General features: G+C 44.4%; 1 protein-coding gene across 9 annotated transcripts in view; it reads right to left on the bottom strand.

Annotated features, from left to right (window-relative positions):
• The window catches only part of TRERF1 (transcriptional regulating factor 1), a 101,135-nt gene that overhangs the window by 52,809 nt on the left and 23,202 nt on the right, over window positions 1-25,124 (bottom strand). For 8 of the 9 annotated variants that reach the window (XM_027454150.3, XM_027454149.3, XM_027454147.3 and 5 more), the window contains exon 2: window positions 19,415-19,470. The gene's annotated coding sequence lies outside the window, so the exon portion shown is untranslated. Of the gene's footprint in view, window positions 1-19,414; window positions 19,471-24,146; window positions 24,260-25,124 lie in introns of those variants that run through there. The other variant, XM_005015305.6, reaches the window with a different exon arrangement.

Raw genomic sequence — 25,124 nt, 5'->3', positions numbered from 1 at the left:
GAAACAAAAATAATTAGGGACAAAGAACGATTCCTGTACAGAAGAGGCTGTGAAGTCTGAAGCAACTACACTAACAGGAGATGGATACATTATCAAGGATATACAAAAATAGAAGTGGAAGAGACTGCAGTACTCCTATACACTCTTCTCATGTAGAAGCAAGGGCATCTTTGAAACGGCAATACACTTACAGCTGCTGAAAGGAAATGTATGTTTGTTTAGTTGGTTTGGCTCTGTGGTGGTGCTCTGCTGTTCTTCATTTTATTTTTATTCAGTGCTCAGTTTGCACCATCTTTTGCCGCAAGCTATAATGAAGACCTCAAAGACTCAGAGAAAGACTGCAGTTTTATATAGCTCCTGACAACGAGGTAAGTTGCTTTAGACAGGGTAAAGACTTGCAGGGTGCAAGACTTCCATGGTGCAGGACCAAACACCACAGAACTGGTTCAGAATCTCCCCAGTGGGGCTGCAACACAGCTACCACCTTAGGACAAACGACATTTTATAGTATCTAGTATTGCCCTTCCAAATGGTAGGAAAAGGACACACACAGGTTGCAGACCTGGTCCGTTAATATACCTAAGTATCTTAAGTATCTAAGTATAAGTGCCGAGTGGTGTTTCATAGAATGGCTTGGTTTGGAAGAGACTTTAAAGTTCATCTAGTTCTTCAAGTTTCCATAGCACCGTTTCCATACGGTTAAGGCAGAGGAAGCTGGGAACAAGAGGATAATACAAAGCTTTGCTATGAGGTGTCAGCCTAGGGATGCTAGATCCAGCGTAGCCGATTCAAAGATACTGCTCACTTTGCTCAAGAGTGGTCTCTGAAGAGTTTGGAACAAAACTTGCACTTACTTTGCAAGATGGCAGACACAAGCAGCAGCTGGGTCGCATCAGGGCAGTGCCATTGCAGTGGTCTGGCACAAACGGCCTCCTTCAGACACCATTCCTCTGCAACACTCACAAAACTGTTCACATGCAAGGTGTTTACAAAGGGAGCAAGGTATTCTTGTCATTAGTACTAAAATGCACGTTCTTCGTCAACTTATTCCTGAATGTATGAACCCCGTGTTATGCATGACAGTGTGAGATTTCTGTGTCTTGAAACCACACCAGAACTAGGTTAGCCTGGCAGGCTTGCAGCACTTCATTTACATATGAGTCAATGCTTCTGCAATACAAACATGAATGATGCATTCCCCATTGTCCTCCTATTTATACTCACTATTTAACCTGCAGGCATCCCAAGTTAATTAAACAAATCAATCCCATTGAGATAATTGTGTCTCAAGCAAATTAACACAATTATCCTTTTTAAAATAAAATCCAAGCAGTATCCATTGTATTTCTTCATATAAATCGTAAGTTTGTTCCTCCAATTCTAGTTTCATGGCCATCTAGGAACCCACCTTAAAACAAAAGGTATAATGACACATGAAACTAGCTAAACATTAGCCTACTACACCCAGCAGCTTCTGTTTGCATCACTCACTTATGCTTTAGTCAGAGGTGTCAGTCAGAAATAAATGTTCATGGGGGAGAAGGAAACAGGGAGGGATCCGACTGTGCCAGGCATGCATGCTGTATTATTTGAAGACAGTCCCTGCTCCAGAACAGTAGTGGCAAGTTACAACCTCGGCAAGATAAGCAGTGAGCTGTTTAATTCAATATACCAGGGATTACAGACGTTCTTCATCTTTAGTTTCTCCAGCTCAAACTTACAGAAAACCCTCCGGAACAAAACACGTTCTGCAAATGACATCTTGGTACACAGACAAGACTGATCTAGTCTGGGCTCGTTTTAACTTGACTCCTGTCCAAAGCCTGGACTCCGGCATCATGGCAGGTAGGGTGAGCAGTTCTTCAGAGGGAAAGAAGGAAATGTGGAGGAACTGTGAAGACAGGATGGGCAGTCCACTCCAGAAAAGACACGTGAAGTGCCAAATCACATCAAGCACCATGATGGCTGGTGAGAACTGTAGGCGGACAGGCTCAGGTATTTCCCATCCTCTTCTGGAGAGCTGTGCCTCCATCCCTCTCATTCACCAAAGCTGCTGCGACACGATACTCATCCACCTGCTGCTCCCCCCCAGCACTCACGGGTGTTTTTGTTCCTTAGTCATGGCCTGAGCCTCCAACCAGCCGGCACCAGGGTGGCCGAGGCAGGGCACACGCTGCTCTCTCCTCGCCCTGGTAGCAGCAGGGGCCGCTGTGCCTCAGGGAGGCAGCCTCAGGCAGGTGAGGCCTCACACAAAGGTGGGCTCCTGGCAGGGCGACTGTCAGGGCTTGGCGAGAAGTGCTGAGTGCCCTGCAGCCAAAAATGGAAAACCCTGAAGAAGAGGCTGATGTCCAAAACTGCAGCCTTGTCAGCTGAGGCATCTCATCAGCTCTGCTCTTCCAAGAGACCCGAGGGAACTTTTGCAGTTTATTTATGACAATATGGACCAAGCCCCGGTCACTGCCACCTATGGTCACTGCTTTATGCCACACGGGGCTGTTCAGCACCCTGCCCAAACGTGGCAGACTCCATTAAAGCTTGCAAGAAACTGGAGGAAAGAAGCCGTCAAGCAGAGGCAGCTAACTGTGCGTGTGTGAGGGCAAGCACACATGTACGTGCGTGCAGGAGAGAGAGAGGGAAAAAAAAACGTTAGGGAGTGCAACCAGTAATAACTGTCTTCTCGTGTCCCTTGGCGGATGATTCAGCACGGGGCGAGCGCGCTCCTCGCCGTGCCGCCTGGCTGCTAGGCAACTGCGGCAGCGCAGGGGCAGACAGGCATGGAGGGTGGCTCCTTCCTCCTGCTGAAGGAACCAAGGGGTTCGGCTGTGAATTAGCGGCGGGAGGGAGTCACTGACAACCAGTACCTGGTGCTGAGCCCCGGGGAGCCGGTCCAGGGAGACATGAAGGGAGGAGAAGTGGCGGGTGGGAGACAGGAGGACAGGGCACCACACGCTGATGGAGGTGGGGTAGGCAGGAGGTGATTTAATGGAAGGCTGCTTCCTTCTCTTTGCAAAAAGAAAATGTGTGTGTGGTTTTTATTTTATTTTTCATTTTTATTTTTCACCAGAGACCCACAGCTGGCAGGGACTGTCTGCAGGCCATGCGATGCACCAGGCCACGAGCCCTTTCCTCATGGAATTTTTTTTTTTTCCAGCTTGGATCGTTTCCATGACTTGGTTGAGAGGACAGTTGCCCAAAAGATTCAGTCAGTGCAGGCCAGGGTGAGCCCTTCAGGGACCCCCTGCTGGGCTGCAGAGCCGTGGTCCCCCAAGATGGCAGCTCCTCCTGCGCCACCAGTGCCCTTTCCCGCACTCACAGCGGAGATCATAAAAATCACAGAATCATCCAGGTTGGAAAAGGCCTTCAAGATCACCTAGTCCAATCATCAACCCGATCTACCAACTGCCATCACATCCCCTTGTGCCACATCCACATCTCTGAAAGACCTCCAGGCATGGGGACTCCTCCATTTCTCCAGGCAGCCCACACACAGGTGTAACCACCTCCTCTGTGAGGAAATTCTTCCTCATGTCTTTAATCTAAACCTCCACTGGCACAGCCTGAGACCATTTTCTCATGTCCCAAATCACAGACAGATGGCAACACAGGAGCCTTCACCTGCAAAGGCACGTGCAAATACACTAACAGTACTCACTGGCACTGTGCTGGGAAATGGCGGAAAAGGGACCAGGTGGAGCAGGTCCCTTCCACAAACCCTCAGCAAGGAGCAATCAAGAGGGATGCTTAAAGTCAAGTAATAACATTTTGCAGAAGGTACGCAGGAGATGGTTTATACTCCGTGCTTCCACTGACTATCCTAAAAATCCAGAGAAGTTTCACTCCCTTCCTGCTACATAACTCATTGTAATACTAATTAAGCCTTCAGCTAAGTCCTGTTCAAATCATACAGATAAGCATCTGAAGAAGTTAGTCCCAAAGCTGTATAGTGGGACAAACAGGCAATCCCCCCATTTTTTAATGACCATTCTGAACTGCTCACTGTACTTAGCATTTTCATTACCTCTGTGGCATTGCCAGAAACATTTTTCTTTTTTTCCTTAGTAAGAATTAAAGCACTGTCTTATAAAAACATGTACTCTTCAGAAAAGTTAGGAGCAGCAAACTTAATTTATATGGCACACAAGTCCTCCACTAACTTGATTTTACACAGCACAAAAAAAAATAAAAAATAATCAGAATGTCTGAGGATACCTGGCTTCTTATTATAAAAGAAAATCAACATCATGTCAACTCTCAACAAACAGCACAAACTTTTACCTATACATTTATGATTTATGAGCCAGAGTCAAAATGGATAATAGAGCAGGAATACAAAGTACTTTATTACAGTCTGGGAAAAAGGATAGCTATCTTATCATGAAGCATATTTAGAAAACCAGTTCTGTAACACAGGATCCACGGAGCACAGACACAGATGTCCTGCCATAAAGAATTCATTATTTACAAATATACTACAGAACACTCCATTTGCAATGAAGGACCATAAATTATTCATGCTAAATATGCGTCATAAGCGCAGACAGTTCCACAAAACAGGCAGTGGCATTTTCTCCGCCATTCTCACCAAGATCAGTGAACCAAAAGCTATGCTGTAACATCAGAAGCGCAACAGGTACTGAATTTTCATTAAATCACACCACCTCATTCTCCACAAACAGTCTCTTCACCAACACAGATTCCTGTGTCGAGACTTCTACACAAGAACTGCCACTCTGGGAACAAAACAGTGCAAGTCATTTAAAACATTAAATAGTGCATCAGTTTTATTTTCACTCCCATAAATAATACCGGATTGACAACTCCAGTCCACTGTCTGGGTAGCATTGCACAGCTCTACCTTGTGTCCTCTGCTGTGACCTGAAGAGGCAAATGCAGAAGCTGACAGAAAACTCCACATGTGACCTCTGCTTTTCTGTGAAAACTTGGGGCAGCAGTTATTACACAAACTGTGCCACAGGGTTGACACAGTGATGGAAATATGCCTCGGTAGGAGATTAGATTAATACAAGCTTTATTTATACATGTAAACAAACAGTTGCCATAAAAAAAAAAATCCAGTTGCGGCTGACACAGAATGAACCTGAATAACCTATGTAAAAGGTAGAAGGTTCCTAGTACATTTCCATGACCCATGCAGATACACCTATTTCCCACAAGATCAAGCAAAAGCTGCATGAAGCACTTGATCATAAGTTTGTCTGAACAGCTGCTGCTTTACAAAGAGCATTCAGTATTTCATTTTCTATTTTACTGGATGGTTCTTCCCCAACATGATAGCAGTACAGATGCAAAACCTCATTTATCTGACTCCAGCAACCCCCCCCCACAACTCATTCTCCTTTAACTACAGATGCCCCTCTTCACAAAGGTGGGTGAGCAGGACTTCAAGTCTGTTTTCTTCCTTTTGAGTCATAACCCAAACAGCAGCAGATTTGGTGAAGAGAAAAGAAACAATAAAACAAAGAAATACCAGCCTACTGCAAGTGGTACCAGGAACAAATAAAAGCACGTACACAAACACTAGACTTGTAGGATAATGTCATTTCGTATCAGGTGTTCTCTATCCCTCTCTCACAGATCCTGAAACAGATGAGCCCCCTGTGACCACCTGGCTGGTCTTCCCTCCCCAGGTGGGCCACAGGACTATACGCAGGTACATCACTGTCTGAAGTTCAGAATACATCCATCAGCAGTAGTCCCCCTTGCTGAAAGCATTTACTGCCGATTCAAAAGCAAGTGATAAAGTATCCATCACATCCAAAGGGAGTTGTTTCGCTGAGAAATTCACACCATTTAATAATTTGTTACAACTAGCCCAGATTCATCTGGTTTCAGCTATTCCATCTTGCTACTTACTCTTCCTGCTAAACAGGAGAGCTTTGTACCTTCTCTCCCCTCTATACATATTTGCAAAATACAGCTCAGACACGTCACTTAAAGTAAGCATGCAAGGCTTTTTTCTTTTTAATTTAAAAAAAAAAAAAAAGAAGTTATCTAACAGTAAAACAGGTTTTCCAACTGTAATCGATCTCTCAGCTCTCTGAAAACATTTTGTTAGCATTTTTTTTCTAAAGCAGGCACGTAAGTAGTGGACTCAGTATTCAAGTAATGATTTTGTGCCATTATAGCCTGGTAATACTATATACTCCTACCATACACATTTAGCTTTTGTGTCCAAAGACTGCATCCAGTCTTTTAGCAGCTTTACAAGGTGTCTGCATTCTGTTAGCTTTTTACCATCGTCCCAACTCCTTCCCACTGTAAACTGCCCTGCAGAACATAGTTAAGTCCTTCCCTCTGCATAACATACAGAGGTGGACCAGTCTGTGCTGCCATAATATAAACGTAAGCCTATACAAAAAGGGAATTAATCCTGTGTGAGACAAAAGGACATGTCATTATTTACTATATCCTTGATTTTTGGTGTCTTTTTCAAATTTAACAATAACTAACTTTGTTTAGCATAATGATTAGTGATCCTGAAATAAATTGGTATCAGTTCTACCAACTAAAGGTTTGCAGTTACTTCTTCCTTTGCTTTCCAAATAATTCATTTGCCTCATCACCCCTTTATAGTTACTGCCATTATTTCTGTATCTGTGTCATAAACGTAGACATACGTATATGTGTCAGAAGTCCTGGTGTAGCATTTGTTCCTCCTTGCACAGAAGTGTTGAGGAGCACTGAAAACATGTATTTGATGTTCTCACAAGCACCAGTACGGCATACTGATGTATACTGGTCCGTTCTGAGCACTTGATACAGTACTTCAAATGCAACCTCAATTTTCCCCTCACAGAGAAGATTCATGAGTTAAAATATATCCTGGTTAAGTGAATGCAGGATTGCGGTTTGTTGTTTGTTTTCCTTTTTTTTTTTTTCTTTAAAGTATCTAATAAAGCATCAGCAACATTAACATTATGGTTATTAGTTTACTTAATATGATGATGTTCCATTAGACAAAAGATAATATAATTGTAGGCTGGAAATTAACTATGGAAACATGTTGATATAGTTATATGGAGTCATGAAACTTTTTCAAATGCAGGAGCACTGTGTCTACAATACAGTTTAAACAAGTTAACTTATCTCATCTGTATATGCATAATAAACTTTTGCTCCATGCTGTCATATCAGATACTCATTATTCCAGTATAAAAATGTTTTGTTTTGTTTTTTATATACAGGAAAGCATTTAATGAATATTTAAAAAATCCACCATTGAAGTTAAGTCAGTACAACTTGTTAGAACCTAGTGCTTCTTATGCTTTCAGCTCAAAAAGGATAATTCATATTTATAAACAAAAGTACTAATACAGTTATACTTTTTTGCCTTATTTTAAGAGTAAAAAACCTTTATCTTCTAGACAAATGGCACCAGTACTGTGATGCTGTGCTAGAAATGCAGCACGCACAAAGAGGAACAGAGGCAGAAGAGTCTGAACCCAACATCACAAAGGAGCTAAACGTCAGATGATGTTACAGGCTCCGAGATGACTCTTGAAAAGCCGGGATTGACTCAAAACTGAAGTACCCACTGTTGATCAGCCTACATGGATTTATTTAGGGCATGGAAACAACGCAACACAGATCTAAAAGGCTCATTTCCTAGGCTAAAGTTTAATAGAGCTTTAACTTTTTAACGAAGTCAAGGTTTCAACATATCTCCTCGGGTTAGCAATTCTGAAGTAAAACCAGTACAGTTATCCGTTGAACCCCAGTTCAACAACAGAATTAATTACTGGAATTAATCATCAGCCACAAAGCCTTCCCTAGGATATTTAACTGATTAGCTAACAACATACTTACCAGAGCTCATATTAAAAAAAAAAAAAAAAAAAAAAAAAAAAAGCTTCATTAGAGCTCAGGAGTTCAAAGGATGGCCAACTTGCCAATCAGAGGAGCACTGAGATCATCATGGAGCTGTTCCTGAAATAGCCAAGCTGAGGACTCACTTCTCTGAATAGGAGTTTTGTGTTTTGTTTTGATCCCCATCATAAGTCAAAGGGTAGAAATTTCCTCATTTCTGAGCGTGCTGGTATCCAAATCAAGGCGGTGGCAGGGCTTTCAATTCTCACCTGCTCGCAGGAAGTCCGCACCTCGCCGGTAGCAGCTAAAATAACTGAAGCACCAGATGAGTCTCCAGCCATCTGCTCATCTCTCCCATTCTCCATGAGCTGCCTTCAGACGAACCAAGAGGTTTTTGCAAGCATCAGGCCTGTGGGTGCAGAAGGGCAGCCTGGGCAGGGCAGATGGAGGAACTGCGACCAAGAACAGCTCTGCCTCAGAAGGACCGGCCGCAAGGTCCCTCCTCGCTACGAGGTGGGCCCAAACCTCAGTTCCACCGAGCAGAGCGGGTCAGGCCGTCACTTGAAAGGAGAACCCAACCACAGATATGCAGCTTGGTTGTTGTTCTGCTGGCAGGATACATATTGGCCTTTTTGCAGCTTCTCGAGTACGATCCAAATGACAAAGCAGGCTGAGAGACTGTTTCTTTAAATGCCGAATTTCTAATATAGGTTCCAGCCAGTCACTTAGCACTGTACTTGTCTTTTGTGGTTGCGTGTATTTCCTATTTAAGAAAAGGACTACAGCAGTTCCTGGTTTGTCACATTTTCTTCAACTAAGAAGTTTCAGCAGCAGCTTCCTCTGCGATGCATTATTCTGCATTGGTAAACATTGTATTCCCTCTCACTGGGCTCAGAAAAGCTCAGCCATCTACAAAAGGATTTACAGATGTGAGGCAACAAGATGAAGGAGTCCAAAGCCACATCCATGATGACAATCCATGGGATTTGTCCTCCATACCTAGATTCAATCCTCTCTTCTCCATCTGCACTTACCAGCTCTTCCAAAATAACGAGCAAATGTTTCTCCAGCTACACAAATCTGGCACATTTCATTTTCCTTGTCATTTAAGAGATGCACACAAACTATTTGGTATTAATAGTAAGAACACTCTGCACTTTGTAAAGCTTTATTCAAAGCCTTCTGTGATCTTCTACTGAAAGCATTAATTTAGCACCTTCACAATAGTTGTGAGGCATGTCTTGTAGCTCGTTCCACGCAGGTGGAGGCTCGGAGGCACAGGCAGGCTGAAGCAGCTTGCTGGCAGTGCAACCACCAAAAGAACTCGTGTTCTGCCTCCCCACATTCATTCTGTATTTCAGCATTTCTGGCCAACGCTTGCTCCAGCACTTCCTGCCCCACGTTTAACTTCAGAAAGCATAGTCCCTTCTCTCCTCTCTCACTACACCTGCGTAAATCTCTGGCAGAACTTCCCAGACATCTTTTTTTTATTTCCCCTCCAAGGACTTCCTAAGATTAAGCAGTTAAATCATTAAGAAATAACTTCACCTCCTCCTAAGAAAAACACTTACTCAACATTCTCACCACCTGTGTGGCCATGTTTTTACATCCCCGATACCAGCCACATTGGCTGAGCCTGGAAAGCTAACAGTAACCCCTTCCAAATGAAAAGAATACTCCCAGGGTCTGGTCTTTAAAAATAATTTCCCTGGATAAGCAAGAGACTGCTAGTAAAATATCACAAAAGTCTCAATTTGTTTTAAACAGGAGAAGAAGAACATAGAAGGTCAGTCTGCCTCTCTCACATTCAACTGTTCTTCGTATACACTTTATGTAATTACATAACAGGATTGCTTTAATAAAAAGTACGTAAAAACATATATAAAAGACAAGCAACCAGAAAAGGGTTAACATTTTATACTATGTTAATATCTGAGTAAGGAAATAATTTCAAATTTAATCCATAATGAAAAATAAAATCATGTACACAAAGAAGGCAAGCGAAGTGACCATGGAGTTGCCTTACATGACAGACAGCACAGGAGCCCCTGACTGTCCATGACTCACCAGCGCTTAAAGAACGTTACCTGCTTGGACTCTAACACTAGGATCATCTGGGCACACATCTGGGCATCTGGGCACACGATCCTCTTCCTTGTTTTAACACAGCACTTTTATAATGCCAGAAGATACCTTGTCATTAACCGCTGCCAGATGTGGTTTTGCTGAATGGTGACCATTATTACTCTTACTCAAACCTCACACAGTAACAGGTCTCACCAGAAGCTGCTGGTTGAACTTCAGATCAACCGACAGATGACCCTTATGTATCTTGTAAGGCTAAATTAAAAAAAAGTTTCACCTCCTTTGTTCTCTCAGCAAGGCTGAGCCACAAGGCTGTACGGGCTCAAGATTCCACTCTTCTTTGGGGCATTCAGAGCACACCACGCCGTCCTTTTCACTCCCTCACACCATATCCAGAAATTCAAGAAACAAGAACACACATTTGGCTCCAACCCTCAACCCAAAGCTCAGGAACAGCTGGTCTCTCTGAGCAAGTGACCCACAGAGTGTGCATTTATCCATGGCGAGAGAGAGAATGCAGCAACCCCTCAAGGGCTCCCTAAGAGCCTCTCTTGGTACAAACAAAGTTTTCTAGGCAGCATGGTCCTTCCAAAAGCCTATCAAAGGCAAAAGTTACACAGGAAACTGCACAAGTACATTCCAAGCACATTTTTCACATTTTTCATTCAGTAAAAGCTTGCTGGATATCCCAATAGCATCATGTCAAAAAGTTCTACTTCAATTGCGTTTTGTTAATGGGATTAATGGTATAGCTAGTTCAACTTGAGAGGACACATCTAGAGAAGACTTCATCACTCCTGCTTCAGCCTACTAAGAGAGAGAATATTTTAAGCTGCAATCCAGCAGAAGAAAGACAAGAGAAAAAGAACAGGGGATAATTTGTTCTTTCAACTTGTCTATTCAAGAAATTTAGAGGAAGTTTAAGTGGGACACCAACAAGTCTACTTGTTTGCCTGTCTTACATAGCACAGACTAGGATAAGGGCCAGCAAGCATTCGCTTTTCCTTTTATAAGAAAAAAGCATGTAATTGGAGTAATACTCAGGTTTATGAAATGCACAGGATCAAAGTGAGACCACTACTGTTTAACAAAGGTAAAAATCCACCTAAGCCTACAAAAGACAGACACAAAGGAGAGCATTCCCTGGCTACCAGAAGATGGTTTTGGTGGGACGGTACCATCCCTCCAGCTCCCACAGACTTCCTGGGCCACCCCAAGCAGATTCCTCAACTCACTTCAGAAATGGGCAGTGAGTTGAATAAAACAAAGCTGTGTACAACACTGTCGTGGAAACAAAGGTCTTGACATTTTTCATCTCTAAGAGGTGTTCAAATACTATTCTCACGGGCAAATGCTAAAATGAATCATGAAAGCAGCATACTGCTAAGGCTCTGCATTTGAAAGCAAAAGGCTAATGAAGTACTAAAGCACCACAGTTTTTTTCCTCTTGATGAAACAGAAGAGCAAAAAAGATCCCAACCCTGATTGCACACTTTGCAGAGAAATTCCTTTTCAAGGTTATTAACTTTTTTTCTTCTCATTTAACAAAAATTACTTCAACAGTATAAAAATTGGAAATAACATTATCTCAGAAGCAGAAAGTTGCTCTATTCCTTACTGGTAAGCAGCACACAGACATACAAAAAAAGAAAAACCCACAGGAAATTGAGAGCTATTCATTTAGTTTTAGTCAAGTCTTTGCAAGACTGTACCTTTTGACTATTAGTCGGTGGTAATGCGCAACTGTCTGGTACTCAATCTCCTAAGAACTAGACCAAAAAAAGTATCAACATTAAATTTTACCTTCAAAAAAACACAAGTGGTATGAATACAATTCTCCAGAAAAATGCTACTTAGCAAAAACAAAACAACTACACCCCCACATACATACGATATTTAAAAGAAAGAACTCAAAGTTGCAATTATGTTCACACAAACCCAAACTGCAAAGTACAAGTAGTTCAATTTCGAGATTCAAAATCCTTTAAGTATTATCTCTAATGACAACATGTACCCCACTTCCTCTCACATTTTTCCTTTGGCATTTTGGGGGCCTGAAGCAATGCTATCCATTGCCTGTACCAAGCACCTGAAAGAAGGTATGACTGCAGTTGTCACTGGCACAGAACACAAAACCTGGAACAACCGTAAGCAGAAAGTGAGTCAGGTTACTTTCTGGTAAAGGCTTTTTATTTGTTTGATAGATATAATTTACGTGAATGACAACTAGCTTTGAATACAGCAATGCCACAAAAGTTACAAAGTTATGGGAATCAAAAAGAATCACAAGAATTGCATCCTGGAAAGCAACGATCCTGTTTAAAAAGCCTGGGGGTCACGGCAGACACAATCTAGACACTGAACTTCCTGCACGACCCTGCAGCTAAGCAAGGAAACCCAGCCGCTGGATGGATAAGAGCATTATTTTGTATAAGGCTGGGTGGGAGGGAGAGCATTATCTAAGAAAAATAACAGCAAGAGCAACATGTATTTCTGGTCTGTTCACTGCAGAGAAGAAGGTCCCACTAGAACAGCTAAAGACTCAGAAAATACATCTTATATTGAGAGTTAAAGAGTCAGCGTATTTTGCTTATCAAAGAGGATAATGGTTATCAGTGACTTACTGACAAACTGGCTAGATGTCTCTACAAAAATTTACTCAGAAGATAAGGAATACATTAGTCAAAAGTAGGCCCCAAAAAGATGCTGCTGGGCAGAGGAAAACATTTTGAAGAGTTCAGAATTAATCTCCTCTGCCTGACGGTACTTAATTATAGCTAACTGATACAGTGTGCGGTGCGCCCAGAAACTCATCGGCAGCAAGCTGTTGAAACGCAGCATCCACAAGAAACACTTCGTCTTACCCAGCCGACTAAAACTCTGCCCCACTGCTCTGCCATTTACATCTTCCCCATGCAGCAACGCCGTACATTCAGAAATGCAGACCTCTGCAGCAACTCCTACCAGAACCGCTCTCGGAGGACATCTTCAGAAGCACAGGCTGCTCCCTATGCACCACTACAATATTAAAATCATAGTTCATCATTACGGGTCTTAAGAGTGCTCCATGGCCTCCGTTCAGAGTATTTAAGGCTTTTCCCAGCGCTCCAGGACAGAGCAGCAGAGCTGTGGATCAGTCCAGCTAGTGTCAATCAGTGCTGGAGGTGCCAATTTTTGTGTGGCTGGATGAAGGACACAAAGCAAGCTTCCCAAAGAATCGCTCGTGGCAGATCTGAGCACCGAAGCTTGTAACATTCAGATCTTCCTCTCCCCACTCTTCGGTTCATAGCAACTTGCATTAAACAAGGACACCTGGACAAGGCCCTGCACTGCATCCCCCCTACAGTTACAGACACAAAAGAGCTCGACATACTGCTGAATGCTTGGCCCAACGCTCTACTACTACAATCAAAGTACGCAAAAATGTATACAGCACAGAAAAGAGAATTGCCTAAAATCCTTCCAGAGAGAAATGAACACAATTTACAACTTCAACATGTCACATTCTGTCATTTATAGTTGAGAGTGGACACCTCTGCAAAGTAACAACAGAAGTTGGGGGCTTTCTGCAGAAATTACCAAGCAAGAGTTCATGATCTGCACTAAGACAGAATGAGCAGACAACAGAGGCTTATTCTGAGGACAGACATCTATGAAAGTACTCCACAGAATATAGGTTTCCTAAAGCTACAGCCCATTCCTTGGCGTTTATGATGCCAGCACATCATGAGCAATTTATTTCATTTCAGGGCATGCTGGCCAAGAACAAAGACAGCAGCCCAGCAGAGGACAGGAGCTGCAGCAGGCTTGGCCTCCTGGGCTGCCAGCAGCTTGCCACCCAGCAAGGACCAGTGACGGCCGCCTGTCCTTCCCTTCCCACCTTCAGACGCGTGGCATGGGGCAAGGCCTCAGCTCCTCACAGCATCCATCTCTTCCAGTGGGAACAGGACATTCCCACCCACAGCTGAGGGTCAATCATGAGCCAGAAAAGCACATCTCTGAGGGAAGCTAAGTGCAAGCGAGCTTCTGGTGTTCTCAGAGCACGGCCACCAGCTCAGCCCCGGGACCTTGACTAGTTTTTTCTTTAATTTCTAGAGATTTTTTTCTTTTTAAATCTCAAATATGAATTCTGCAACTTTGCACTCACTGGGCTCGCCTCAACATTTTTAGATTTTTCTTTCTTTTTTTTTTTGTTGAACCAGTGAGTTACTGGCATATCTCGGCTTGGCAACAGAAGCCAGAGCTTGGAAATTGCATGGCTGCCACCCAGAATGGGCTGGAAAAGAAAAAAACAACGTTTCCCTACCTCTCTGCCTCAGCAGCACTGAAGGATTTCACCTTCAGCCTCAACTAAAACTTCCCTTTTAGATCTCCTGGCAATTTGTCCTTAATTCATCTAGGAAACGGCTGATGCGAAGAGAAGAAAGGCAAAAGAGGAGGTGTGGGGAGGAAGGAGAAGGGGAGGAGAGGTGGGCACGATCCAGATGGCCGGTATTGGTGGTTAGCACTTCAGTACCGAGAGTCAATCTGATCTGTTTCAATAGTTAAGAGGAACAACGACAACAACAAAAAAACACCCCCCCAAAACTTTTGTGTTTTTGGAGCTGGGGTTTCTGAACAAAGTTTGAGATCGGCCTCACCACAGCAATGGTAACAATACATGGCAGGACCTGGGTACCTGAAGCACTGTGCGCAGCAATTAATCATTTCAGCAGTAAGTTATAAAGGAGTATTATCCCCTCTTTACTGACAGGGGAGCTGACTCAAAGAGGGCTGAGGGAGTTGCCCAAAACCACAGGCTAGTCATTAGCAGAGCTGCAGTTACAAGTTCCTGGCTTCCAGCGCTATTTTCACGCACTGGCACCGGCGGCCGCCCTGCCCAGCGGAGCGGGCACGCAGCAGGCTCCCAAGGCCAAGGGTCCCCTACCCTGCATACCACATCTCCAAGCTCTGGTCGAGCTGTCAGAGCTGCAGAGGTGCCCAGAGATCATCAGCAGCAGGGACGATGCTGCTGTGCCCCCTGGGTCCATCCTGATGCTCCCCTTTGTGCCTGTTTGAGCCCAGGGACACGGATCAGAAAAATAACCCTGAGGAGAAGGAGGAGCTCATAGCTGGTCCAGGTCTCGTACCCCGACTTAGCTCACTGAGTAACCAGACAAATGGCAGAGATGGTACAGAGGGGTTGAGAAACAAGAAATATGCACCCCAGAAACTGTGAGGCCAACATTGCTCCTTCTTTGTGCTTACAAGCTCAGAGGGGAACTGCAGATCAGTTCACTTTTCAAGCAAAAACTGAAATGGCTCTTTCAATTTTAGCCCCATAGCTTGACTGTGCGTTTTACAGCGCTAATTTCAGTTTCTCTTAATTGCTTGGTCAAGACTGCAGAAAAAGTTACCTGCCTCTTACAGAACGAAGCAGCTCACAGCACTACTCTAACAGCGGAAGGTGACCTTTATCGTAAAGATAACTTGAGAAGTATAAGATTGGTCAATTTTCCATCTCGCTGTTTATCAAAGAAGCACAATTCTTACAACAACAAGCTTGGGAAACCTAGTGTGACAGAGCTGGGAAGGGGGAACTGAGTATTCCACTTTAAAAGCAGAACCATAGAAATTTGCTTTTCATAACATGGCTCCTCTTAATTTATACATAAACGTACATCTAGGCTTCTGTTATGTTAGCTGAATGTATTCCCCCCCACTTTCAGTATTCTGCCTAATATTAGCCTATGCCGAGATCTCCAGACATTCCTTCTAACTCACTTCATCCTTTGAAGCTGACAGTTATCTACACAGTCAGGCACTGAAGTAATTTATTCTTTCAGAAGTGTTAAGCATTTACAACTTGCAACATCAGATTGAGCAAATATTCAAATTTTCTGGAAGAAAAAGAAAAGGAAAAAGCATTTACCTTGATGTCTACATTTATGTAGATATTCCACCCTCCCTCCCCCCAACTTGTTATCTAGAGGTTTTCCTTATGCATGAGAGATTTCCCATTTTCCTCCCTGTACTTTCCAGGTACTTTCCACATACTGTGACAAAACAACTAAATAACACAAGAAAGGGAACTCAAAATATCTGTTACTCTTTTATTCAAATAAGCTTTCTTATTTTGAACATTTTTCTAAGATGGCTTCTGGGGAGACAAAAATAATTCATACGCAATGTCAGAGGACATTAGCAGAAGTAATCTAGCAGCAATGCCACAATTTTGCACGTATGTGAATTAATGCAAGAAACCACAGTGCACCAGTTTAGACAAAAATCATTCTTTGACTTTGCCTGAATCTGGTCTCATCAAAATCAAGTGTTACTCCCACTAAAAAACAACACCAAAACACCCAAAACGAGAAAAGAACACAAATACTTCAGTGAGATACTCTGAATTAAACTGGTGTTTTCACTGCCAAGACTCATTTAAAAAGAACAACCAGAAATGTTTGCAAAACAGATTGCTATTATAAAATGCATGAACATAGCATGCCCCAGCCATTAATAACAGAATATACATCAACACACTGCTTTTCAGATAATCAATATTAATTGGTAATCTAATTTGGAACTGTTAAGACAAGCGGCCTTGGCGCAGCAATCCATCAGGTCGATGCAGTTTAACAGAGGGTGAAAATAGGCCTGGTAACTGTTACTTCCTTGTCATTTCCTTTCCAATATGACACAACGCCATCACAGCGATCAGAGTCATTTTCAGCTCACAAATGCACCTCTGAAACTAGATCAGCTCTGATAGAATGAATTTATGATTCTGATCCAAATTACCAGGCAGACCCCGAGTGAAGCTCAACTTCTCGTTCACAAGGGTCCCCGGCTTTTTGGAAGAAAGCGAGATAAAGGCACAGGGAAATACAGGGGAAAGAAAAGAAAATGCTGGGTGAGAGTTCTGGCACCCATCAACATCAGCAAAAGCTCGCCACATCTCATGATGCTCTCATGAATACTTCCTAAGTTCCACTCCAGAAGCAGCAGCAGGGAATGGGTTAGGAAATATCCATGAAAACTGTAAGTAATCAGGGGAAAGCTTGGGCACGAGGCACAGACAGGACCTAAGGGCAAGTTTGGAGCAGGATCCAGATGCCTGTCTGGAAAGATGAAAGCACAGAAGCAAATGGGGAGAGGGAACACAGTAGTTTAAAAAATTAACAGTAATAAGGGATGGCTCTAAGAACTAGGGGTGCCTGACAATGATGGCCTTAAGCAGGAGCATGAACAGGAGAGCCGCTTCTTCCTGCGAGGCAGGACAGGGAGTGGGACAGTGACACTTCTCTGCCCCAGGCTGCCAGGGAAGGAACAAATAAATGAAGTCCCTCTGAACGCCAAAAGATGAGAATGAGACAGGCATATTTGTAGCTCAGGATTAATTTCAACCCTGAAACAGCATCACACACTGCCAGGACAGAATCTTCTCTTCTAGAGGTGAAAGACGAGAGCCAGTGGGAAGTGTTAACTTCTCTCTCCCAGAATCTCATTTTGAAGCCAGTCCTGTGATTTCTAGGGACCTGACTCACGATTTGTACCTGCCTGGGGCTGGCAATAAAACCATGGCAAGAAGAGGTGTCAAGGCCTGAAGCAGCAGAACATGCTCGAGACGCAAAGCTCCCTCGGTAGCTTTCTATGAGGTAAGGAGAGAGCAAGCTTGCCCTACGAGAGGCATTAAAACAAACTGCTGCTCAGGTTAAAGCACGTACATTCAGGAATATCCACTTTGCAGTGAAGAACGATACTTTAAACAAAAATCAAATGACTGAGTTAGACAAACGAAATAATTATGAGGAGCCTAGGAAAACACGAGCAGCTGAGTGAGTGCTGAGGAGCACACCAAAGCAGTGCCTGCCACTGCCAGATGAATAAAATTCTTCCCCAAAATCGACAAAATCTGCTAAACCAAACCAACCTGAACACGAGCATTTAACCCATATAGGCCACACTCGACTCCACACATCGGCTCTGCGCAGGCGGTGGCTCCCCTACGGCGGCCACCACCACAGCAATGCCAGTGGCGGGCACATGAGGGGACGGCAGCCGGGCCGCCCGCACGGTTGGGCTGAACACGCTCTAAGAAGTCCTGAACACAGCCGTAATTCGTAATTCACCACCCTTGGAACAGAAGTAGGCCGGTTCCAACACGTGCGAGTGAGTGAAGATGGTTTACATAACAAGCGAGGTATGCGCTGAGGTGCTTTACATAATAGCGCTGCAGATTGCCAGACCTCTCACCTGAAGAGCTGTATTTTACCAGCTATATACATACCGTCTACTCAAAGGTGGCCTCATAAGCCATTAAATAAAATATTTATAATGTAATTCAGTGGTGGGATGAAAGGGTGTGGTTCGAATGGACAAAGGGGAAAATGCCCAATATTTGCAGAAGGCTAAGAACCAAGCGAGCTTTTGATTCCTGCATACTCCACGCTGGGCTGAGAGCCACCTAAAGTTTTCAGTTCTTGCTCGGGTAGCCACCCTCCAAAACAGTAACTCCACTAAGCAAACAAAACTAAAATGGAAAAAAAAAAAAAAAGGACTGTCTGCAACAGCTAAATCTCTCAATTGAAGGAAAAAGGCTTTTAATCCTGATCCTTGCACGATGACATAATATTTTTAGCTGTTTTCACTACACTTTCCAACCAACAGCCTCGAAGAACAAAAGGGATTTTGAGGCCCCTAAGTTACACAGAGCTCAAACAGGAGACGAAATGAAATGCATAAATGAATGAGGTGCATAGTGATAGGCTGGACTGCAGGTTGAAAGACTGATAATTCCTGCATCATGCTACTACTGTATTCAGCTGTTTGGTGTCTGAATATAGTTATTCCACTGCTTTTAGTTTTAAAGACATCTACTCTTCTCTGACAGTAGAAAAGTCTGGAGCAGAAACTGAAAGAGAAAAAGCACCTATCTGAACACAGTCTTTTTCAAATGCTGTTATTAAAATTCTGCAAACTTACTTCCTTCAGTATATCAGTGACAGCAAATACTTGTTTCAAACTCAAACCTAAAGGTTTTCTGCTGATATACATTCTATCCTATTCAAAACAGTCCAATTTTGAAAATATTGCAACAGGAAAAACAAGTTTTAAAGCATAGAAGCTAAAACAGCTCAAAGATCTTTTCACTTTTCAGAAGTCCTGGGGGAGGGGGGGAATCCTGAACCCAAACAAAAATGCTTCTACCTCACATGTAAGTTTTAAGAAACTTTACAATATTAAGGTAAGCATGACCAACCTGGCTAAGCTCGTGCCTGAAAGAGTTGTATTTCTGTTGTCTAGACTTTGTATATCACTTCACCAGGAGAAAGGACTAGTGAAGCTGTACAGAATTGAAATGATCCCTGCTCTGAGATCAGAGACAGAAAAAATATATAAATAAACACCTCAATTATTTGCAGGGCTTTGCCAAGGAATGAAACAGTTGTCTTCAACCAGAACACGAGACCAGGGAGACTGTTCTATGTAAGAACATGTTTATCTTACCCTCTTCTCTTACCTTATCAGACACATCTCCTCGCCCTATTCAGAATCCAGCAAGTCACAAAATTCCATCTGCAACAAAAGGAAAACTCCATTAATACCACTCAATAACCTTATAATAGAAAGCTGAGAAGCAGTTCAAGAAAAAAAGTTAAACTTCTGCTCCCATTCCAGTATAATCCACACCCCAGGCAAGTCGCCCTCCTGTCTGCAGGAATCTGGGAAACCTGGATATAAATGTATTAAAGATGTTGTAACATGTTCTGTAAGAAACATGCTTTTCCTCCTTCAGAAAGGTTAAAAGAGGTGGCCAAAGTGTACAGGTTGCCCTACCAAGTCATAAATAAGTCTGCAGCATCCTCTCATTAAATTAAATGAACATCAAATTATATAATGTGCACAGTTGTAAAATGAGACCAATGGTAATGGCCAGAAATAATCACAGCAGCCTTATACTTCGTGGAGACAATTTTCTGTCAGTGTATCAAACCTGGGTATGTTGCACCTTTTATCTGCAGGCCAAGAAACTGTCAACACACAGTCCTTCTTAAATATGGTAAAGCATGCAAGACATGGATGTAACAAAGCTCTCATGCACAAGTTTAAATGATGCTGAACCCTGATCAAGTAACGTCTTACCACCTTTGCACACCAAACTGACAAGGAACAGAAGGATTTTTTTAGGTAAGCATAATACAATTCAACGTACCTGGGGTCACAAGGAAAGAGTGCCATGCACCTAACTAACAAAACTGCAACTTCAGAGTTAATAAGATCTAAATCCTGACAGACTGGGGCTCAAAGAAACAGGCTCAAACAAACAGGCTTCTGCAACACCATTAAATTAAGGGGGCATGACCTGCAATCCATCCAATTAGCAAACCCACACAGCAGAAGGGAGATGTCCAGTTTGACACCTTGAAAAGCATTAAGAGTCTGCCTAGAAAAAAAAGTGTGAACCAAGAATCTCCAAACCCACCAGACAAACCCCTCCATATGTTATGTTAGCACTCTGAGCGCTCTGCCCACCAGCACTAGAAGCCTGTTAGTCCACTGCCAAGCTGAAAATGACCAGAAATGCACAAGTGAAACTGGATGCTCTGTGAGAGAACAGGGTGGTGGTGATGACTTTAAAAAAAAAAAAAAGAAACAAATAAAATTAAAAAAAAAAAAAACAACTTTTTTCTCTATCTAGTTGTCTGGGAGGAGACAAGGCAGGAATGGAAGGATTTCAAATGAATTATTTTCACATTTACTTTTTTTTTTTCCTGCAACAACTCTACAAAGAGCATTCCTGTGCCTAAAGCACAAACCTGGATGCAAGGGAAACACTGCTTTTTAAGCCTGGATCTGACATGCCTGCTTTGCATGCTGGCTTGGTTTCCCTCAGGCAGCAATTCCCTTTGGGAATGGCAGGGGCCTAGCGCCAGGTGATGGGGAAGGTGACATCCTCCAGTTCCCCAGCAGCGGGATGGGAGCAGTGGTACTGGGTCCCAGCCTGGGCACCCCTCTGTGCTGTGCTCTTCTTTTTGAAGTGTACAGCAGTGCAGACTTGTAGCGCTAAAAAGAAACCTGTCATACACTGAAAACCATTTCCTCATCTTTTACTGACACAATTTACTCCCTCTTATTTCCTCTTTTCAGTTGCCATTTGCTTCATTGAGAAATACCTTTTATTCATAAGGACATGGATCATTTAGGCTTTGGCATCACCAGAAACACCATACCAACATATTTCACTGTGGTATTTTTTTTTCTTTTGTGGGTGTGTGTGAAGAAGAGATCTTTTGTCCATAGGACAAAAGGATTTGAGGAAGAAGAGAGCCACTGACCAGGAGCCCAGCAGAGCACCCCTGTGCTCCTACTCCCCTGCCAACCCAGTAAAATTCCTCACAGCTCAACCTCTTCCTGGCTATTTTCAGAGAAATTGCAGCAATGGTATAAGAACAATGGGGAAGTTTGTTTTACTCAACGAGCAAATGTTTTGCAGCTTCCAATGTAAATATTTTAATTAATGGATTTTTTTTTAACTGTCTACTGCCCTGCTAGTGTTCACCTTCACCCGGAGCTATAGGAACAGAGTCAGCACTTGACTTCTATAATAGGAAGAAACGGGGAAGTACAACAAAGAAAAGCAAGGCACACTGACTTCAGAAAAAGCACCTTCAGAAGCAAATCAACACTGACTGGGCATTTGCTGGGGGTCACTGGGATGAAAGAATGAAAGAAAAACGAGTCTGCCCATTTCCTGCTTCAGGCTAAGGGCTCATACTGGCTCCCATCAAGATAGTGGGCCTATTTTAATAGCCAACTTGTAGAAAACCACAACCTAAACCGTTTCCAAAACAACATTACACCCCACGACCAGCCTGCAAGAAGAAAAGCGGCGACTATCTTCTTGCCTCAATCACCAGTACGGCAGCTCCTAACCACACCGGCACTCTGCATCCCCTGCACAGAGAGGCTCAAATCTCTTCTCAAGGATTCACAAGCAACGTGTTGTGGATCCCTCCAGCAGGAAGGGACCCAAATTCCCTGTCACTGGGCAGGGCTCTTTCGGCATGATGGACGTGCTCCTGTGGCGGTTCTCTGGCCAGACACGCCACCTCCATCCCCTGAGGGGACACGGCCTGTATACGAAGCCAACAGCAGATGGCTGGCATTCAAGACTTATTTTTTTCTTTTTAAATAAAGTCAGACGCGGATGGTGCTGTTCCTACTTTGCCAAAATCTGGCTGGAACATGGACAGAGACATGTCCGAGAGGGGAAGCCCGGCCCCACAGGATGCTCCTGAAGAGCCTCGGAAACGACCGCACGAACCCACCCTGACTGAACCAGCCCCTCATGGGGCAGCACTGCCCTTGCCCTGCCCTTACCTGAATGGGGTTTTTGCTCCTCTCTCACCTCATTTTGTTGCTTTTTTTTGTTCCTCTCATACTGACCTCACCTCATGCAATGCCCATTAGCAACATCCTTCCAAACCTTTAAATGGCAGCCCCCCATCACCCTCCAGCGATCCCCATGCCATCCCCTGGATAAAATCCTTACCACATCCATCCAAAACCACCGCATTCGTACCCCTTTGGCAGCTCAGGCGAGACACTGGGGTGGCTCCCCAGGCGCTGCAATCCCCCAGTGGCCACCCAGGCCCGCGGCCCCATCGCCTCCGGACACCCCACAGCGGGAAGGCAGGCTGCCCGCCCGGCTGCAGGGCCCACTAATTGGGCGAGGAGCGAGCTCTCCTGATTGCAACGCATTGAGAACAAACCTTCCAGATCCCTAAATTAGTAAATGATAACTATTAACCACTCCCCATTAGGATGGGGCGAGGGGGAGAGAAGGAGGGGGGGGAAAAGAACGCCTGGCTGTTAATTGAGAGAGATACTCTAATTTGGCAGCAGCGGGAGACCCTGGGGACCACGAGGCTATTGCTGCTTCTGCACAGGCAATTCGAGTGCCGGGGAGGCTGGTGCTTCTGCGGAAGGAGGCAGACAGAGGCAGATGCATCACCCTCACGGCGTGCACGCACCACAGTACCTGCCCCTCACAGCAGGACACCGAAGGGCAAGGCTGGACGGACGGCTGGACGGACAGACGGAAGCTCCCCTCGCAGTGGGGTGTCCAGAAGCACGTGCTGGAGAGACCTTTCCTGCCCCTGCCAAAGCGAAACTAAGCCTCCTGATCCTGCGTGAGCGTTATCAGTCACTGCTGTGATTGTACACGCGCTGATAATCTCAGCTCTGGTTTCCATGCCAGTGGAGACTTTCGTTTCTTTTTTAAACATTTTTTGTTTCTGATAGATATATATTTCCCCATCAGTTTTTCTGGCTATGCATGCAACACTAAATCACAGTAAGGATCGAAGAAGTATCTCTCTGCTCAACACAGAGCCCTGGCAAAATAAAACTTTTACCACTTTTCATGAAAAGCTGAAGCAAAGAGGTGGGCCTTCCATTAAACCCTCAACATGCACAAACTCCTGAAAAGGTTTCCTAGCAAGTGCCCCCACTCAGAGAGCAGCCCAAGGCTTTTGCTGGTCCTTCCATTTTCCTCTCTGACCTCTTCCACAGAGCCACTGTGCTTGGCTTTTTCATGTGCCTGATTACCAGTGACATGAAATTCACACCCGTACCCATTCCTCTGCGGCCTTCTCATCAGGGCAACAAGCAGAAACGCTCCCTGAAGGAGCAGCACATTCATAAGTCCGCCATGCCCACGGGATGAAAAAAAAAAAAAAAAAAAAAAAGAAAAGAAAAGAAAAGAGAAAAAAAAAAACAGATGAATGTTAATCTCTCCCCCTTGCCTCCAGCAGCAGTTTGTACTCTCCCACGCAGAGAAAAAGGAGGCTGTAACGTTTGTGGAGGCCAACTTGTCTGGAAAAACGTAGACTAAGAGCGGATGGCAAATTCCCTCCTATACCAATCCCCTTACAGTAAGGAAAGTGAAAGTCAGCCCCGGCGTTGCTGGTGGAACAGATCACAGGGGCTTTGAGGTGCTGCTTTTATGCAAACAGCAGAGCCGGAGTGCTCAGGATTGCATCAGTTCGACATCCTCACTGCATAAAATATTCTGCTCACACACAACGTGCACTGTGTGACATTTCTTACGGGGATTATTATTACTGTTGTCAGAGTACATATTTTGTCTGATCGCAGGAACACAGAAATCTGTGCAACGCGCAGGAAGGACGCACAACCGATCCATTTGAGATGTTAATTCACAAACCCAGGACTCGTCTGTAGCCTACCTGACTCCAAGCAGCTGCTTGCTAACCATGAGTAGGCAGGCAATAAACGCATCCAATACGGAGCTCGGAGCGGTTGCCAGCACACATTTCTTTAACGGGATGGGCCTGAAAGGTGTCTCTCAGCACGCCGTACCGTACATGCACCCAACCAGAGCCGGGGAGAAGCTCGAGGCAGGAAACTGAAGCGCGTCTTCGATTAGCGCAGCTCACTCGAGAGTAGTGCTCTGCTCAGATTTGGTTTTGGTTTGCAAACTGCGCTGGCATTGGCTAAGAGCCTGTTTGTAGTTTTGTTTTTTTAAAAAATAAGCCCGCCCCAAAAAAACAAGCCAGGGAGCTAAAATAAACACCACAACACACATGAAGTCACCCTGCAGGAGCCGGTACCTTAAAGACCCCTGCGAGACGTTCCTTTCTCAGCCTCTGTTTCACAGCGCCGCGTCTGCACCTCTCCCGTCTCCCCCGGAGCCACCAGCAGCCTCCACGCAGGAGGATGCTCAGGGCGAGCACCGGGGCAGCACCAGCCACCTCCAACCTGCAGAGTGCCTCCCCACCACCCCTGAAGCACTCGGCTGCCCACTGAGGTGTCTTACAAGCAAGCAGAGCCCAGCATCAGCTTGGTGCCAAAACATCTGAGGGCACCTCAGCGGGCTCCCAGTTCTCGATGTTAATTCCCAGGGAACAGACCCAGCATCATCCCGCTGCATGAAAACGGCAGACCCGACCCTCAAATGCACACACCAGCAACTGCAGCCACGGCTTTGGCACTGCTGATACCTGAGAATCCCAAATCCAAAAGGATTCGCTGCCTTGCCCTAGCTCCAGGTAAATGACAGCAGCAGAGACGCACTGCAACTCGTAACTCCAGCAGGGGCGAGGTGGAAGTTCTCCTCTGGGTAACCCCGAGAAGAAATCTGAGCCCTAAAGGGAGAACTCAGAAGCAGACTGAGGGGAAAAAATGCACTATTTAACGTTAGTATT

Source organism: Anas platyrhynchos, chromosome 3 (assembly GCF_047663525.1).
Source record: "Anas platyrhynchos isolate ZD024472 breed Pekin duck chromosome 3, IASCAAS_PekinDuck_T2T, whole genome shotgun sequence".
In the NCBI taxonomy this organism is placed as follows: Eukaryota; Metazoa; Chordata; class Aves; order Anseriformes; family Anatidae; genus Anas; species Anas platyrhynchos.
The sequence above is the reverse complement of the archived record's forward strand: the minus strand, read 5'-3'. Positions and strand labels throughout refer to the sequence as shown.